Raw genomic sequence first — 17,316 nt, forward strand, 5'->3', positions numbered from 1 at the left:
TATTTTAAAAAAAGTTTTATTCTCTACCTTTGACAGTTTGCTACTTGTAGGAAGAAATTGTTTAATAATTTGAGCTAATTTTTTAATGAAAATTCTTCTGTGTTTTTCAATAGTAATACAAGAATAAAACATTTAAAATCTCTTTTTTCTTTGGTCAGATATATTAAAATGTTAATCTTCAGGGGAAAATGTGACCAGCATTTTTAAGTGTTTACGTATCTGAAATTGCTAACACGCTATGTATTGAGTATAAGTGTCAGCAAGCTGATTAATGGTCTCAATGCTATTAGCTTCATATAAATGAAAAACCTAAGTGCATTAATATTTGAAAATTACATCCTTCGTAATCTTGTTAACTCTGAGATGTTTTCAAGAGAAAATAATTAAGATTTTATAAAGGGGCATGTTTCTTTTGTGTTTAGCACTTCTGATGTCAAATAAACACCAATGCCTGTTAACTTGTATCCATCTTGCAGAAGACATTTGTTGCTTTGCGCATACTGTTTTTTTTTCTGGGACTATTACTGATAAATCATATGAACATTGGTAACTTTGGGTATCAACATATGGTGTTTGTCCCATTTTGAACTGGCAAATAGTTACTGTCATTTGCATGCATCTTCAGTTTATTTGAAGGAAATTGGGAAAAAAATAAGTGGAATGGTTTTGCCTTGTTACGTGAGAATGTATTTAGCTTGATATGGCTCACATGAGAAAAAATTAATAGCAGGAAGTTGAGACTAGTTGACTCTGAGTTTAGGTTTGCTGCTAAAGTAGGGATTCAACCAGCTTTTTACACATTAAGAATGTAGCACATACTCTCCAAAATTATAGCACTCTTTGAAGTGCAGAATAAAGTTTGAGAATTTGCGAGCAGTATCTCCTGCATATTAGGCTTTGTTTGTTTTTTTGGTTATTTATTGAAGAAGGGGAAGAAGGGAAGATCAAAGGTAAGGAAGAGTGAATATACAAGCCAGGATTGAAGAAGTAATTTAGTTGAGACTAGAAAAGAAAGGGAATTGATTCCCCAAATCAGGTTGTTAAACCCTAACTTTTGAAATGTATCATCAAAATGTTTCAACATCATTAGGCTTATACTCATTATTGATTGTCTGTTATTTATGGTGCTTCATTGTATTGAGCTGGGAGGAGGGGAAGTGTTCATTGGTGTGCTGTGAAGATCAATGTTTAAAGCCAGTTTCATTTAATATCTTAATGATCTGGAAGCACACTAAATATCATCTGAAAATACAGTTAATTGGGAGATGTTGAAAACAAAAGTGAGAACAGAGATAATACTCAGAGGCCTAAAAAAGGAAGAAAAGATGGGCTTGAGATTAAAGCACTGGACTGAAACTTAGGATGTTTTGGAGTCTGTTGCTAGCTCTGCTACTGATTTCTTCTCTGACCTTGGTCATGTCATCTGTAGCAGATGCCTTTGCCCATGGGAAGCCTAGTGCAGGACTGGAAACTTAAAATCTTTGTACCTCAACCTCCCATCTGAAATAAGGAAAATAATATCTACCAACCTCCCTCACAAGGGTGTTATGAAGATAGACTCAGTGTGTATGAGGTACTCAGACATTATGGTGATAAATTTCACAGAAAAGCCCATGGACAGGGAATAACAAAAATAAATTACCTGAAAAGAGTAAGGCGTACATGCATCTATTGAATAATCCAAAAATACAGATATTAGTTGAGAAGGAAATACCTAAAGAGAAATAATGCCAAAAGAATCCTAGGCTTGAGTGTATAACAGACTCGACATGCTTGCAATATAATATGATGACATAAAAAAAGCTAATGCAAATTTGAGCTAGACACCATGAAATCACGTTACAGATGAGAGAGAGTGAGAGTGTCTATATTGGTTTTATTTCTGGGCACCTCAGAACCAGAGAGAGAGTGACAAATTGGAGGCAATACAGGGATGATCAAACATAGTGATAAATGGGTTGCAGAGACTGACTTGAGATAAAGGACTTACAAGAAATTTGTGTTTAGCTTCGCAAAAGCAATTAACAAAATGCTGTAAACATTTTCAGGTATTCTAAATATGTAAGCACCAAATGGAGAGAGGAAATGTTTAAGGTGCAGCAAGGAATAAGAGGGTGAAATTGAGCTAAGAAAAACTCGGGTTGAATATTTGTGAGGGAGGGGTGAATGAGGGGATTCAGGATTAGAAGACTGTGGCTATGTCTGTACTACAGTTTACGTCAGCATAACTTATGTTGCACAGGGCATGAATAAACAACCCCCCTGAGCGAGATAAATTACATCGTCACAAGCGCCAGTGTGGACAGTACTATGTCAAAGGGAGTGCTTCTCCTGTCAGTATAGATACCATCGCTCACAGAGGTAGTTTTATTATGCTGATGGGAGACCTCTGCCCTGTCAGCATAGAGCATCTTCATGAGATGCACAGCAGTGGCGCAGTGTAGACATGCTCTGTGAAATCCTCTTCCAGTGGTGGAACAGTTCTGCATGTGCAGGAGCATGGAGAGAGATAACTTATTAGGTCTCTTTCATCCCTAACTTCCTGACTTCTGTGAGAATATTCCACATTCTGACTTTCAGTTGAGCATGTCAGCCTTGTGTGAAAACCCTGTCCTGAGGATTTACAAAGGTTGTTTTACTGAAGAACTATTATTACTTTTAAATGGTTTGTTCCTTCTGTTTTTCATTTCTAATCTCTGTGGCTCAGTTTGATATTAAAATAACTACAGTGACCTGACCTCTTGATAGTATTTTTAACCTATTCAAAACCATGAAAAAATCTTTCCTATAAAATATGTAATAAGATGTAAATGCAAGACTTCTGTAAGTCCCATAACATTTACTTATAAAATGTCATACACATACTGAAAAGGTTATACAACCACACTGTATATAGAGGCGAGAAGTTAGTATAGATCTAGGCCAGTGAAATATTAGAAAAAGGCATGAAAAATGTAAACCTCTGTAGAATACTAGTTGTATTTTCAATGTGCCATGCAGGAGATTAGGTAGAATGCCAGCTGGAATAAGAATTGCACAATTCCTGTTCCATCATACTCTTCTTTCCCACACATGGTGGTTTCTAGGCTCTTACTGGCTGCTGCCATTGGAGGAAGGGTTTTTGTTGTGACTAAATACTGTGAATGGTAGGCATATTAAGAGATGTGATGCCAACATAACTTTGAGTTGGTATTTTGCGGATTTCATTGACCTTTCTTGTAGTTTATCTTTTAATTAAATCTTCCACTTTCCTCTATCCCCTTTTTTTCATTTAAATTTCTCACCCTCTAATCTCAAAACCTGTGTGATTTACCAGTTCCCCCCGTTACAAAACCCACATCTTCCTCTGCCAGATCTAACTTTCTGATTGGTCTATCTTCATCTTCATTGAGGACTTCATTATGCAGGTTGATGTCCCTCTTGAATCTTATGACTCCCTTAGATTTACTTAAAATTTGTTATAACTTTTGCCCATAGCCATACCATGGCAGCAGCTTCTACTTTGTCATATCTAATTCTTGTCTATGCAACTCTTCCCTTTATTTTGTTTGAGCATGTTCCCCTTTTTGTTCCTTCTAGAAATGAGCCTATTCCGTCATGCTTGAAAACATCTTGATCCTTCTAGACTTCCTCCAGTTCAATTTCTAATTCTTTCTCTTGTTTCCCCTGCATGTCCTAACCATCTTGTCCTATCAGAACTTGTACTCCCTGCCTCCCACACTTCAAATTCTGTCTGGCACACTGAAAAACTCCAACATTAATTTACGTCCTTTAAATAAATAAATAAAAAAAGCGGTTGGTAAGTCAACATTAAAGTCTAGAAATTTTGTCAGATAGTCTGTGCTGAGGGAGAAGAGCAGAATGTTTAATGAAAACACCATGATCCTGATCCACCTTCCACAACTGCAGGCAAAGTGACAGGCATTAGAGTCATGCACAGGACTAGTGTAGAGCCCCGAAGCAAGACTGGGGCTACGTCTACACTACCCGCCGTATCGGCAGGTTACAATCGATTTCTCAGGGATCGATATATCGCGTCTCATCTAGACGCAATATATCGATCCCCGAGCGCGCTTATATCGATTCCGGAACTCCACCAACCTCAACGGAGTTGCGGAATCGACAGGGGGAGCCACGGACATCGATCCCGCGCGGTGAGGACGGGTGAGTAATCCGATCTTAGATATTCAACTTCAGCTACGTTATTCACGTAGCCGAAGTTGCGTATCTAAGATCGATTTTCCCCCCTAGTGTAGACCAGCCCTGGGATCCCATGGGTGCTGCAGGATCCGCTGCCATAATAGCAGGAGCGAGATTTAAAAAAGAGTCCCCTTCAGGGTTCTAGCAGACATCTCCTTGAAAACTACCTGCTATTTATGGTGGCTCCTGCTACATGTGGTTACAGAAGCAGGTCATATGTACATGTCTACAGGCTTGGGTATTTTCCCCAGTATTCAGCTCGCACACTACTTGGCTCAGCTTGGCCATGAGAGAGCATATGGCCAGGCACCTCTCCAACCAGCACATATTATTCCGGGGTGGGGAGCCACAGAGAAAAAGGGAATTAAAAAAAATTAAAAAAGACATGCATGGGAAAAAGCAAGATAAAAAAGAATAAGAGAGAAGGAGACAATGAGGGAAAACAGAAACTATCCTGGGGCATAACGTGACATATGTTGCCCATCCACACATCCCTTGCAGTTGGGTGCTCCAGCAAAACAAGCTGGCAGCCACTTATACAAATTAAAAAAGCAGCTTTTTGCTCACCAGTAATACCCAAAAATACATAATCATCCCCAGCGTTCCTATTGTAAATAGTGTTTGTGGTATAAAGGTTAGATCAGGAGGCATTGTATAACTGCAGAGTATTGTTCTTGAGAAGAGTTTTGATTTTTTTTAAATTGTGGAGGATTAGCAGTAGAAAAGTCTTATTAGATCATTAGTCAATTCCTTTATCATATTAGGATTGTGGCACAGAACTGTTAAGTACTAAAATGTTAATGTTCTGCCCCTGTTTTCAGAAATACTAAACCTAGCAAGTTGGAAAACTGGGAGACGTGCAGATTCTGTCAGAAAACTGAATTCTGTTTTCTATGATCTTTCCTGGGTGAAATTCTTTGACTTAATGTTATGTAAGACTAGATGATGATAGTTGTTTTCCCTTCTGGTCTTAAAATCTATGGATTTTATGAAGAAGTTGTTTGTAAAATCAATCTATGTATATAATATTGTTTACAAAATAAAATTAAAAATTCACTGTCTCTTTAAAATATTTAGTGATATAGGAAAAATATTGACTGGATTGACTGCCCTTGAGACTTAAGTTCTTTGTCCACACAACAGATATATAGGGTAGGTAGAGGCAATGCAAGCTTCCCCACACTGCTTCGGCAGCTTCTCAATTCTGTCCTGAAGGGACTGATGCTAGGAGAGAGACGATTGCTCAACCTGCAGGCCTCGTTCCATCTTTGAACTCACTTCTGAGAATCAGTGGTACCAATGTTAGTACCAGTTGTGGAGGTAGAAATCGACTGTGATTACTAATACTTTCCATATAAATATCTGCCCCCATCCTCATGTGGTATAAACTTTCATTATTATCTTGGGCAGGATTCCAGCTGGTGACTCTGTAAGTGCTTTAAAGACTCAATATTTCATTTCCTTTGGCCACCCAGGCATGCCTGTGCTGCAGTTGGGAACATTCCTCTGAGCCCAGATAAACAGACACATACTAGCTCACTAAAATAGCAGCATCAACATTGTGACACAGGTGGCAGCTCAGGCTAGTTGCCAAAGTACAAATCCATCCAACACTCTGGGACCCTACTCTGGTGGCTACCCTTTGCTACCATCCATGCTACAACGTTGACACTGCTATTTTTAACGTGTTAGCTCAAGCAGAGTTGTCTGCCCAGGTTGGGAGGCATGCTTCCAACAGCCATCTAGATGTACCCCTCGTCACTCACTGTTTACCTCTGCTCTGCAGGTCAGCATGAGGTGGAAATGTTATAGTGTTGCCAACTCTCATGATTTTGCTGCAAGTCTCAGTGTTGTTTTTCTTAAAGCCCCAGCTACCAGAATCAGGAGATTGCATGAGAATCTCCGCTTTAATTAAAAAAAAATAAGTTTCTAGCCCTTATGATTGCAGAGAGAAGTTTGAAAATGTTGCTGGAATATACTCTAAAAGCTTAGCATCTAGAAGGCACATAAAAGAACCTAATATATATTTAAAAATCTCACGGTTTTTGGAGATCCTCATGACCTGTGAACATTTTGGCCAGGCAATACTTATGTGTAGGCATCCAGACCTTTCTGGAAGCTTTCACATGCATGCAATTTTCTACTTACCAGAACTATGTGGTTTTATTTTCAAAAAGCTTTTCCACCATGTTCAGCTTTTTTCTTACTTTCGTTTAAATTTGCATGTGTTCAGTTACCGTTATGAAATAGTCAAAAGTTTTTTTTCCTCCTTTCTCTAAATTCCCTCTTCAATGTTCCTTCAACTTCTTTTTTATTATACTCTTTTTAGACATCATGAAATGTGGCTTTGTTCTGTTTAACCTCGGTGTATCCTCTGCAGTAGGAGATATCCTGCATGTGCAGCTTGTAGAACTGTAAAATTTTCCTCATTAGAGCTGTCAGAACTTGTGGAAGGGTTGGCAAAGGCCTCCTGCTCTGAACAGCTTAAAAACATAGGCTTCATATTACAGTCTCTGTAATCTAGATTTCAACAGGTCTCTTTGTAACTGTTAATGTTTATACTTGTCAAACCAAACAAAACTGTCTAAATATGAGATGAGGGTTTAACTACCTTACAAAAAAAGTAGGTCAATGGGCCAGCAGGTTATTAGGCTAGAGAAGAATGAGCGGGTTCACTGAGTCATGTTGTGTAGTTGTTTTTCTTCTTCTGGCAGAACGCTCTGCTCTGCTTTAATTTCATGTTTTTTTACAAGTGTTTTTTTTAACCAGTTCCTTCTTACTGCTCGTCACAGTCATTGGAACTGTGGAGCGCAGCTTCGCTGATCTCCACTCTCCCTAGCATTCGTTTAGTACCTGTTAATAGTTTGTGCTTAGTTGTTAATAGTTGTTGATAGTTGTCAATAGGAACAATCATTGCCTTTTTAATTAAACTAAACCATACTACTTGTACTTTTTACTTTCCTAAGAATAATAGCTATTCAACCTTTAGCAAAAAATACAAATTCAGTACTTCTCGCTTTAGTGAAAACTATTTTTTTTCTTATAACCCAAAATACATTATAACATTAAATATAAGGCACCAGAGTGAAAATGATAGAAAACAGTGGCATATGTTTCATTGTATAGTGAAGAAATCAAAACATTCTGTCAGTGTGGCCAACAGTTGATACAGGGAGAAATGAGGTATGGCAAGGAAGGAGAGATGTGTGTTTAGATAACTTTGAAAAGAGATGCAAAGTGGCATGGAGAGCAGTTTTAGACAACGGGAACTGTAGAAGAGAATTCATTAAAACCAAAAATGATTATATGAAGAGACTGGAAGGTAGTGATTGCTAGATTATTGAAGGGGAGCATGAAATGGAGTAGAGACTTAAGAGGTAGTTTGGAATAAGTACTTAAAAAGAAAATGATATTGGACTTCATTCTGAAAATAAAAGGGGGAGCCAGTGGCTGTGTTTGAGGTAGCAGGAGTGATGTAGCTGGGTTTCTCTGTGATTGAGTGAGCAGCATTCTGAACATTCTGGAGTCCAGAGAGCAGTGATTTGATGAAACCAGAGAAGAAGTGAGGTAATCAGTAGGAAAAAAGATGTAGATGTGAATAAAAAAACAGCAGAGTAGGAGTTGAGGGAGTGGCATAGACAAATGCTGTTTCAGAATTAACAATAGGGAGATTTAGAGACTTAGGGTATGGCTAAGCGCTGCAACTTTTGTGCTCAGGGGTGTGAACCCCCCCCCCCTGCACTGCAAGATACAGCGCTGTAAAGCCTCAGTGTAAACAGTGCCGCAGCGCTGGGAGAGCTCTCTCCCAGCGCTGGGGCTCTGACCACACTCACACTTCAAAGCGCTGCCACAGCAGCGCTCCAAAATTTCAAGTGTAGCCATACCCTTAAGCAGTGTGGGAGATGGAGAGTCTGAGTCAAGGATGACACTATGATTACAGATAGAGGTAAATAGGTCGTCTTAGTCAAGCCGGATGAAGTTTCAGAGTATTCCTCTTGCTGAAGAGAAGCACTTCTGTTTTTAACACATTGAGTGAACTATATTGAGCTATTTCTGTAATTCATCAGGCAGAGCATTATATTTATAAATGATATATCACAATAGTACTTTACTAGTAATCAGAATAAATGATGGCTATAAATATTGCCTTTGAATACTAGTGACATACAGAATTCCAATCGTTTCCAGTTCTCTTAACTTTTCTTTTTTGATTCTTTACAGTGCAGAGTTTGATGCTCTTCTGTAGAAGAGGATATATTTAAACCCACATTTGTCTGAAGGATCAGTGTTTATCCTAAATATCATGGTTTAACATCCCAAAAGTGTAAGAGGTAAAGAAAGTCTTGCTGTAATTATGAGTTACAGTGTTGTAATTTGATTCCTGTGGTTTCTTATTAACTGTTAGGGATCTGTTCCTGTTGTCAAGGAAGTTAATGGACTTGGTTCCAAAAAAGTATAGAGCCCTCAGTCCCCATAAGGCTTGATCTAAGGCCCATTAAAGTCAATGGGAGTCTCTTCATTGATTTCAGTGGGCTTTGCTTCAGGCCCATACAATTCGATGAGAGCTGAGGATGCTCAGCACCTTGCAAAATTGGACTCAGAGGGAGCAGGAGCAGGCCTGAAAGAGAGAAGCAAATGTCTACTGTTTTTTCTTTGGCTTTTGGGTATTTGGAATTTAGGTACCATACTTATGCTGCTAATTTTGACATAAAATCTGGGTACACTCAGTAAGGTGAAATTGGTATTATAACAATATTGAATATACTTTGCTATTATGGAAATAGTGATTCTAACTTCTGATTCTGCATATTGAAAAGGTCAGTCTTGTTACATGTGAAGTCCTTTTGTGCTTTGCTATTCACACATTTATTTCTTTTGAAAATAAATGGAATGTTATGTGATTTGATAGTCTAAAAATTCATAGAATCTTTGATGCATATAGTAAATGTTGAATACCAGCTTTGTTTTGAAGACTAATTATGCGATTGTGTTACTAGCACATTCAGTAGATGGGGAAGAGATAATTCAGTGGTTTGAGCATTGGCCTGCTAAGCCCAGGGTTGTGAGTTCAGTCCTTGAGAGGGCCATTTAGGGATCTGGGGCAAAAATCTGTCTGGGGATTGGTCCTCCTTTGAGCAGGGGGTTGGACTAGATGACCTCCTGAGGTCCCTTCCAAGCCTGACATTCTGTCATTTTAAAGGAAAATATATTTACAATTTTCCAGCTATTGTCAAGTGAAAGCCTAAGGGTGTTAGTTCTATCTCTCTGAACACTATATTTATCTTATGTAATTAAGCACTGGAAGTAGCTTGCATCAGCAGTGAACAACATGTAGTGAGACAGAATAATATCAACCAGTTTATAATAATATGTGTACTGAGGTACACAACCATAAAAAATTCAGATCTCCCACATTCTCCACAGATTAATGTCTTTTTAGGGCATTTCTGACCAGTTGAATAAAGGACCATGCCAGCTTCCAGTCTTATACATTGAAAATGCTTTGGAGAATCTGTGAATTTCATAACGTCCTTAGTACACTATAGGTGGAGGCATCTCAGTGCTAATAAGCATCTGATTGTTCTGTAACATCAAAGGTGAGCTTTCATCTGTGTGAACATATTGTCAGTTTCAGCAAATGAAAAAATTGCCACCTCTGGTTCAGCACCATTGTAACACACATATATGTTGGGGCACTAATGTAAGTCTGCTTTGTTAGCGGAGGGGCTTCTAAAGCTTTACACACTTCCTTTAGACTCACTGGAGGCAGTTTGCCTTGAAGCAGCTACTGCTTTGCCTATATTAAAATTGATACCCTGGATCAGGGGCAAATTATCAGTTTTACTATCACTGCTACTACAAAATTAGTTTTATTATATCGTTATCAAAGGAAATTGAGAGTTGTTACATGGTAATAGGTTCTAAATATAAAGATTTTTCTTTCATGTGGAAGTGGAGGGAGAATTTGAAGAACACGGTCACAGGGCAGGGCTTCTCCTCAGCTTCCAAGCACATACTACCATGCCCAGTCTTCTTTAAAGCTGTTTATTTTCTTAAAACAGGCAACTGAACAAACAGAAAAGTCTTATAACTCGCTCCTTTGTCTTAGACTTCAGGGCCATCCCTTCCAGGGGTCTCTGGCACTCCTGCTTCTGGTTGCTTTCCAGTTTTAATCAAATCTGCTCCATTCCTGAAGGAGCAACCCCAGGGCTGTTTCCCTGAGGATCTGGATCTTTGCTACTGTGGCTTTCCTTCCCCAGGCACAACCTGTCTCAGTCACCCTCTCCTCCAGTTCTCATTTCTTGCCCTTTATAGGCTCAGGCATAGTCCAGCCCCCTTTAATTGGCTGGATTGGGCTCCTGTACTCTGACCCAGAGGAGCTAGGCCTGGCTCTACTCACAGGGAACAGGTACGCAGTGAAAACATTTTCTGCCAGTTCAGTTCTGAGAGATTAAAACTACGTTTTCAAACAAACACGCTCCCCTCACCCTCACATTGATCCCAGGCAAGATAATGGGGAAGCTGATACGGGACTTGATAAGTAAAGAACTAAAGTAGAATAATGTAACTAATGCAAATCAGCATAGGTTTATGGAACATAGATAGTGTCAAACTAACTTGATGTCTTTTTTTATGAGATTATAAATTTGGTTGACAAAGGTAATAATGTTAACATAATATACTTAGACTTCTGTAGGGCATGTGACATGGGACCGTATGACATTTTGATTAAATTTTATACCATCCTAGTTTGTTTTTTTTTAACATGGGACACACTATATGGATTAAAAACTGACTGATAGGTCACAAAATGTAACTGTAAAGGGGGATTATCATTGAGCAAGTCTGTTTCCAGTGAGGCCCCACAGGACTGGTTCTTGGCCCTAAGCTATTAAACATTTTTATCAGTGGCCTGGAAAAAACGTAAAATCATCACTGATAAAGTATGCAGCTTACACAAAAATAGGGGGAATGGTAAATAATGAATAAGATAGGTCACCGATTCAAAGCAATCTAAATCATTTAGTCAACTGGGTGCAAGTAAACAGTATGCAATTTAATATGGCTAAATGTAAATGTATATATCTTGGAACAATGAAGGTAAGCCATACTTACAGGATGGGTGACTCTCCTGTGAAAGCAGTGACTCTGAAAAAGGTTTGGTAGTCGTGGTGGATAATCAGCTGAACATGAACTTCCAGTGTGATGCTGTGGCCAAAAAAGTTAATGATCCTGGGATGCATAAACAAGGCAATCTCGAGTAAGAGTAGAGAGGTTATCTGTATTTGGCACTGGTGCAACTGTTCTGGAATACAGCATCCAGTTCTTCTGCGAGTGCTTGCTCATATCGATTCCAGTTAGGTGTGTGCGCCGCATGCACAATCGTCAGAAGATTTTTACTCTAGCAACACTTGGTGGGTTGGCTGAGGGGCTCCCTGGAGTGGCACCTTCATGGTGCCGGATATATGCCCCTGCTGACCCAGTGCCCCCTCAATTCCTTCTCACAGCCCGTGACAGTCACTGGAACTGTGGAGCGCAGCTTCGCTGATCTCCACTCTCCCTAGCATTCGTCTAGTACCTGTTAATAGTTTGTGCTTAGTTTTCTTAAAATAGGCAACTGAACAAACAGAAAAGTCTTATAACTCACTCCTTTGTCTTAGACTTCAGGGCCACCCCTTCCAGGGGTCTCTGGCACTCCTGCTTCTGGTTGCTTTCCAGGTTTAATCAAATCTGCTCCATTCCAACCGTTAATAGTTGTTGATAGTTGTTAATAGTTATTACTAGTTACTTAGGATAGTTAGAATTAGTGTACTTAGAGGGGTGGAAGAGGGTCTTCTCCCCTAACCCGGTACCTGGGCCCGTGCCTGGGTCTCCGGGTTTCAAACCCTGCTCGGCTTGTCTGAAGCTGATGCCAACGGGAGACCCCCATGACTCTTGCCTAAAGTGTCTGGGGGACTCCCACCAAATGGACATGTGCTGCATTTGTAAAGCCTTCAAGCTGAGGACTAAGAAGGAGCAGGACATTAGACTGAAGCAGCTCCTTATGGAGGCGGCACTAGCCCGGTTCCTTCCTCCGCTCACTGGGACTCGGCACTGTCGTCTTGAGTGCGGAGTGCCCCTGCGGCACCGACTGGCCCTGCATTGTGTTTGGATTCTGCTAAAGTCTCACGACACCAGATCTCCCCGGCACCTCCACCACGGCGCCGGTCCTTGTCTCTGGGCCAGAAGAAGAAGCAACCCTCGCAGGTGCCGACTGCTCCTTGTTTGCTGGCTCGATAGCCACTGACGCTTTCTGCACTGCAATCGGAGCCACCTACTTTGCCGGAGGGCACAGGACAACTAACCGCTCTGGCACCGTCGACTCCGGCGCTGGAAGGGCCGTCAAGTCCAGTGCATGTAAGCTACCCGGTGCACACTGTGGTCGAACTGAGACTGCCCTCCATGCCAGAGACCTTCTCAACAACGCGGGACCTGATCACGTTCACAGAGCCAACTCTTCTGCAGCCGGCGGCACTTCCGGTGCGAACGGTGCTATCGAAGGGAAAACCATCCTTGATATGACCACGGTCGCCGAGCAAAGCAGAATGGCACCGGTCATGGTCCTGGCACCCATCACTGTGTCGTTCGCAGTCCTGGCACCGATCTCGTTCTCGGTGCCGGTCGTACTCGTGACACCACTCTGGCTCGCGGAGATCCGAATTGTGGTATGGCCGGTACCGATCGGACTCCCAGCACCGTTCCTGGTACTGGTCAGAGCGGCTCTCGTTCCAGAGCCGATCCTGGCACTGATCTCACCGGAGTCACGATGGAGATCTAGATCAGGCTCCTGGTACCGATACCACACCAATTGCCATCTTGGTACCACTCTGCATCATGCCCCCAGTTCCCAGCACCATGGCACTGTACAGCACCAGCCTCCTAGACTTGTTTGGGCGCAAGGTATACTTGGCTGGAGGCTTGCAGCTCAGGGTAGCCAACCAGGAGATGCTTGTGAGCCAATATAACTATAATTTGTGGCTCTCTATGGCAAAATTCAAAGAGTTGATTCCACAGGAGTCCAGAGAGGAATTTGGGACTCTAGTAGAGGAGGGCAAGAAGGTAACCAGAACCTCCCTGCAAGCCTCTCTGGACACAACAGACTCGACGGCTAGGACCCTGGCCTCCGGCATAGCCATGTGCCGCATCTCATGGCTGCAGGTTTCTGGCTTACCACCAGAGTTGCAACAAACCCTTCAGGACCTACTCTTTGATGGCCAGGGCCTATTCTCTGAAAAGACAGACTCAAGGCTGCAGAGTCTGAAGGACAACAGGCCATCATGCGTTCATTGGGCATGCATACTCCAGTAACGCAGAGAAGGCCCTTCAGACCGCAGCCTCAGAAATCCTACCCTCCCCCTCAGCCAAGACAGGACTTCTTTAGAAGACGCGGCTGAGGTGGTAAAAGAAAACAGACTGAGCACCAAGCCAGTCAAGGCGAAGGCCCTCTCAAGCCATCTGCAGGGCCTAAGCAGAACTTTTGATGGAGCACCAGTTTCCATTCAGGATCCTTCCCCACCTTTCCAGAATCGTTTCTCCCACTTCTTCCGTGCGTGGTCTCGCATAACATCAGACTGTTGGGTCCTGCTCATGGTGGAAAGGGGATACTCCCTCCAATTTGCTTTTTCTCCCCTCTCCCACCCTCTTTCCCCATCCCTCTTCAGGGACCCTTCTCACAAGCACCTCCTTCTACAGGAGGTCCAATCACTCCTACATGTGGGGGTGATAGAGGAGGTTCCAAGACAGTCAAGGAGCAGGGGTTTTTACTCCCGCTACTTCCTAATCCGCAAGGCCAAGGGCTGGCTTTGGCCTATCCTGGACCTACACAGACTCAACAAATTCGTGGTAAAGTTGAAGTTCCACATGGTCTCACTAGATCCTGGAGACTGGTACACTGCCCTCGACATGAAGGATGCATACTTCCACGTTGTGATCTCCCCAGCGCACAGACACTTCTTTCCCTTTGTGGTCAATCAATAGCACTTTCAATTCACCGTCCTCCCTTTTGGCCTCTCCATGGCCCCAGGGTGTTTACCAAGTGCATGGCTGTTGTGGCTGCTTCTCTTCGTTGACAACGGATCCAAGTGTTCCCGTATCTCGACGACTGGCTCATTTGGGGTCGCTCCAGGGATCAGGTGCAGTCTCATGTTCAGCTCACCATGAACATGTTCAATCAACTAAGCCTTCTGCTCAATGTCATGAAATCCACTCTGGTACCAACCCAGAGGATAGAATTCATAGGAGCAGTCTTAGACTCAGGCCTAGCCCAGGCACTTCTGCCGGAAGCACTCTTCCAATCCCTGATGAACATCCTCCACGGCCTGCAAAGCTTCCCAACCCCAACTGTGAAAACATGCCTATGCCTCCTGGGGCACATGGCCTCTTACACCTATGTGACCATGCATGCCAGACTACGACTATGTCCACTCCAAGCCTGGTTATCAACAGTTTACCAACCAGGTCAGGACAGCTTGAACACGGTGGTTACCATTCCTCTAGGGATATTAGCCTCTCTAGATTGGTGGCTGGACCCCAGATCAGTGTGTGAAGGGGTGCCATTTCACGCCCTGCAGCCCTCCGTGTCGGTTTACCCAGACATCATCCACTCTGTCTTCCGGAAGTGGGGCTTTCCCCTGATAGACCTGTTCACCTCTCGCAAGAATCAGAAATTCCAGGTGTCATGATATAATTCACGTGTAAATTAAACCAAAAAAACCCCCTTTATTTGTATGTGTATTCTGCTGATGTAGTTGACTCACAGCTGGAGTTCTATTGTTTAACAAAAGACCCTTGTTAAACTTAATGGCCTTTGCCTTAGGCAATCTTTCTGCACAACAGAAAGGAGAAAAGAAAAAAAAATTCTCTGGCTGCAGTTTAAAAAAATACAAAAAACCCTTCTCTCTGCTTACAAGCAGCTAGCAGAGAAAAAGAAAAATAATATCTTACTGGTTTTTGGATTCTTATCCTTCCCACACGCTGTCACCATGTCATGATATAATTCCCAAATCTGAATCTTAGCGTCCAAAATATGGGTACAAGCATGAATCCTCTAAGCTTTATTACCAGCTTAGATCTGTAGTGCTGCCACCAATCAGAACTTAGGGTACAGCGCCTGATAAGCTCTGGTCTCCCCCAAAAACCTTCCCTGGGGACCCCAAGACTCAGATTCCTTGAGTCTCACAACAAAAGGGAATAAACCATTTGCCTACCCCCTCCTTTCTTCTTCCTCCCACCAATTCTCTGGTGAGTGCAGACTCCCTTCCCTGGAGTCTTACCCAAGATAACCAAAAGATCAATTAGATTCTAAAAAAAAGAGGAAAACTTTAATAAAAGAAGGAAAAACATAAAAATTGTCTCTGTAATCAAGATGAAATATTACAGAGTCTTTTAGCTTATAGACATCCAGCAGAAATACAATTTAAGATACTTCCAGCAAATACACATCTGCAAATAAAGAAAAACAATTTAAAAGACTATAACCACCTTTTTACTTACTCACTATTCTGAATAGATAAGAGACTGTAGCAGAGAGATTGACAGAAACCTGGTTGCACCTCTAGTCCTGTCCAGGACCCAGAGAGAACAAAGCCAAACCCGAAAACCACAAACAAAGGCTTCCCTCCCTGGGAGATTTGAAAGTATCTTGTTTCCTGATTGGTCCTCTGGTCAGGTGTTGTTTGTTAACCCTTTCCAGGTGAAAGAGACATTAACCCTTAGCTATCTGTTTGTGACACCAGGTGTTCTGCTTTCTCCAAGGACGCTCTCCAGGTTCCCAGTCGGACGCCTTCCTAATACAGTGGAAGTCTGACCTGTGCTACGCCTTTCCTCCATTCCCACTAGTCCACAGGGTCCTGCTCAAACTGCGCAGGGACAAGGCCAGGCTGATTCTGATCGCTCGAGCATGGCCCAGACAGCACTAGTATACCACTCTGCTGGAGCTGTCAGTGGATGCTCCAATTTCACTCCCGCTATGGCCAGACCTGATCACTCAAGACCACGGATGGCTCTGTCATCCTGACTGCAGTCTCTCCACCTCACAGCATGGATGCTGCATGGCTAACTCAATCTGAGCTGTGCTGCTCTCGCTTAGTACAGCAGGTCCTTTTGAGTAGCAGGAAGCCCTCTACCAGGTCCACATACTTAGCCAAGTGGAAGCATTTTTCCTGCTGGTGCGCTCAAGAGTCCTACGGCCCCTCTACTGGTGTCAATGCCTATCATCTTGGACTATCTCCTGTCCTTAAAGCAGCAGGGCTTGGCAATATCATCTATCAGAGTGCACCTGGCAGCTATTTCAGCTTTCCACATGGGCGAAAACAGGTGTTCTGTCTTCTCCAATGCCATGGTCATTAGATTTCTCAAGGGGTTGGAGCGCTGTTCCCACGAATTAGACAACCAGTCCCTACATGAGATCTTAACCTTGTCCTCTCCAGACTCATGGGTGCCCCGTTCGAGCTGATGGCTTCCTGCTCGCTCCTGTACCTTTCCTGGAAGACAGCCTTCCTTGTAGCTATCACCTTGGCGAGATGTGTGTCTGAGCTCAGGGCACTCACATCGGGACCACCATATACGGTGTTGCACAAGAACAAGGTACAGCTGCAACCGCACCTGGCCTTCTTCCCTAAGGTGATGTTTGCCTTCCATGTCAACCGGGACATCTTCCTCCCTGTCTTCTACCTGAAGCCGCACACCTCTAGATGGGCACAACAGCTGCACTCCCTGGACATTCGCAGGGCCCTCACCTTCTACATGGAGTGAACAAAACCTTTTAGGAAAATGTCACAGCTGTTTGTTGCTGTGGCAGACCGGATGAAGGGACTCTGGTCTCCTCCCAGCACATCTTGTCCTGGATCATATCATGCATTCATGCGTGCTGTGACTTGGCTGGTGTCCCAGCTTCGAACCTTGCCACCCACTCCACGCAGGCTCAGGCTTCATCCTCTGCTTTCCTGGCACACGTGCCCATACAGGAGATATGTAGGGCAGCGACTTAATCATCAATGCATACCTTCGCTGCCCACTATATGATAGTTCAGCAGTCCAGGGGTGATGCTGCATTTGGTTCAGCAGTCCTTCACTCCA

At 42.8% G+C, this 17,316-nt stretch overlaps 1 protein-coding gene across 2 annotated transcripts in view; it reads left to right on the forward strand.

Annotated features, from left to right (window-relative positions):
• CLOCK (clock circadian regulator) overlaps positions 1-17,316 on the forward strand; it is a 127,692-nt gene that overhangs the window by 57,638 nt on the left and 52,738 nt on the right. For both annotated transcript variants that reach the window (XM_075066443.1, XM_075066442.1), the window contains one exon: positions 8,422-8,531. The gene's annotated coding sequence lies outside the window, so the exon portion shown is untranslated. The remainder of the gene's footprint in view (positions 1-8,421; positions 8,532-17,316) is intronic.

Source organism: Chelonoidis abingdonii, chromosome 5, assembly GCF_003597395.2.
Source record: "Chelonoidis abingdonii isolate Lonesome George chromosome 5, CheloAbing_2.0, whole genome shotgun sequence".
Classification (NCBI taxonomy): domain Eukaryota; kingdom Metazoa; phylum Chordata; order Testudines; family Testudinidae; genus Chelonoidis; species Chelonoidis abingdonii.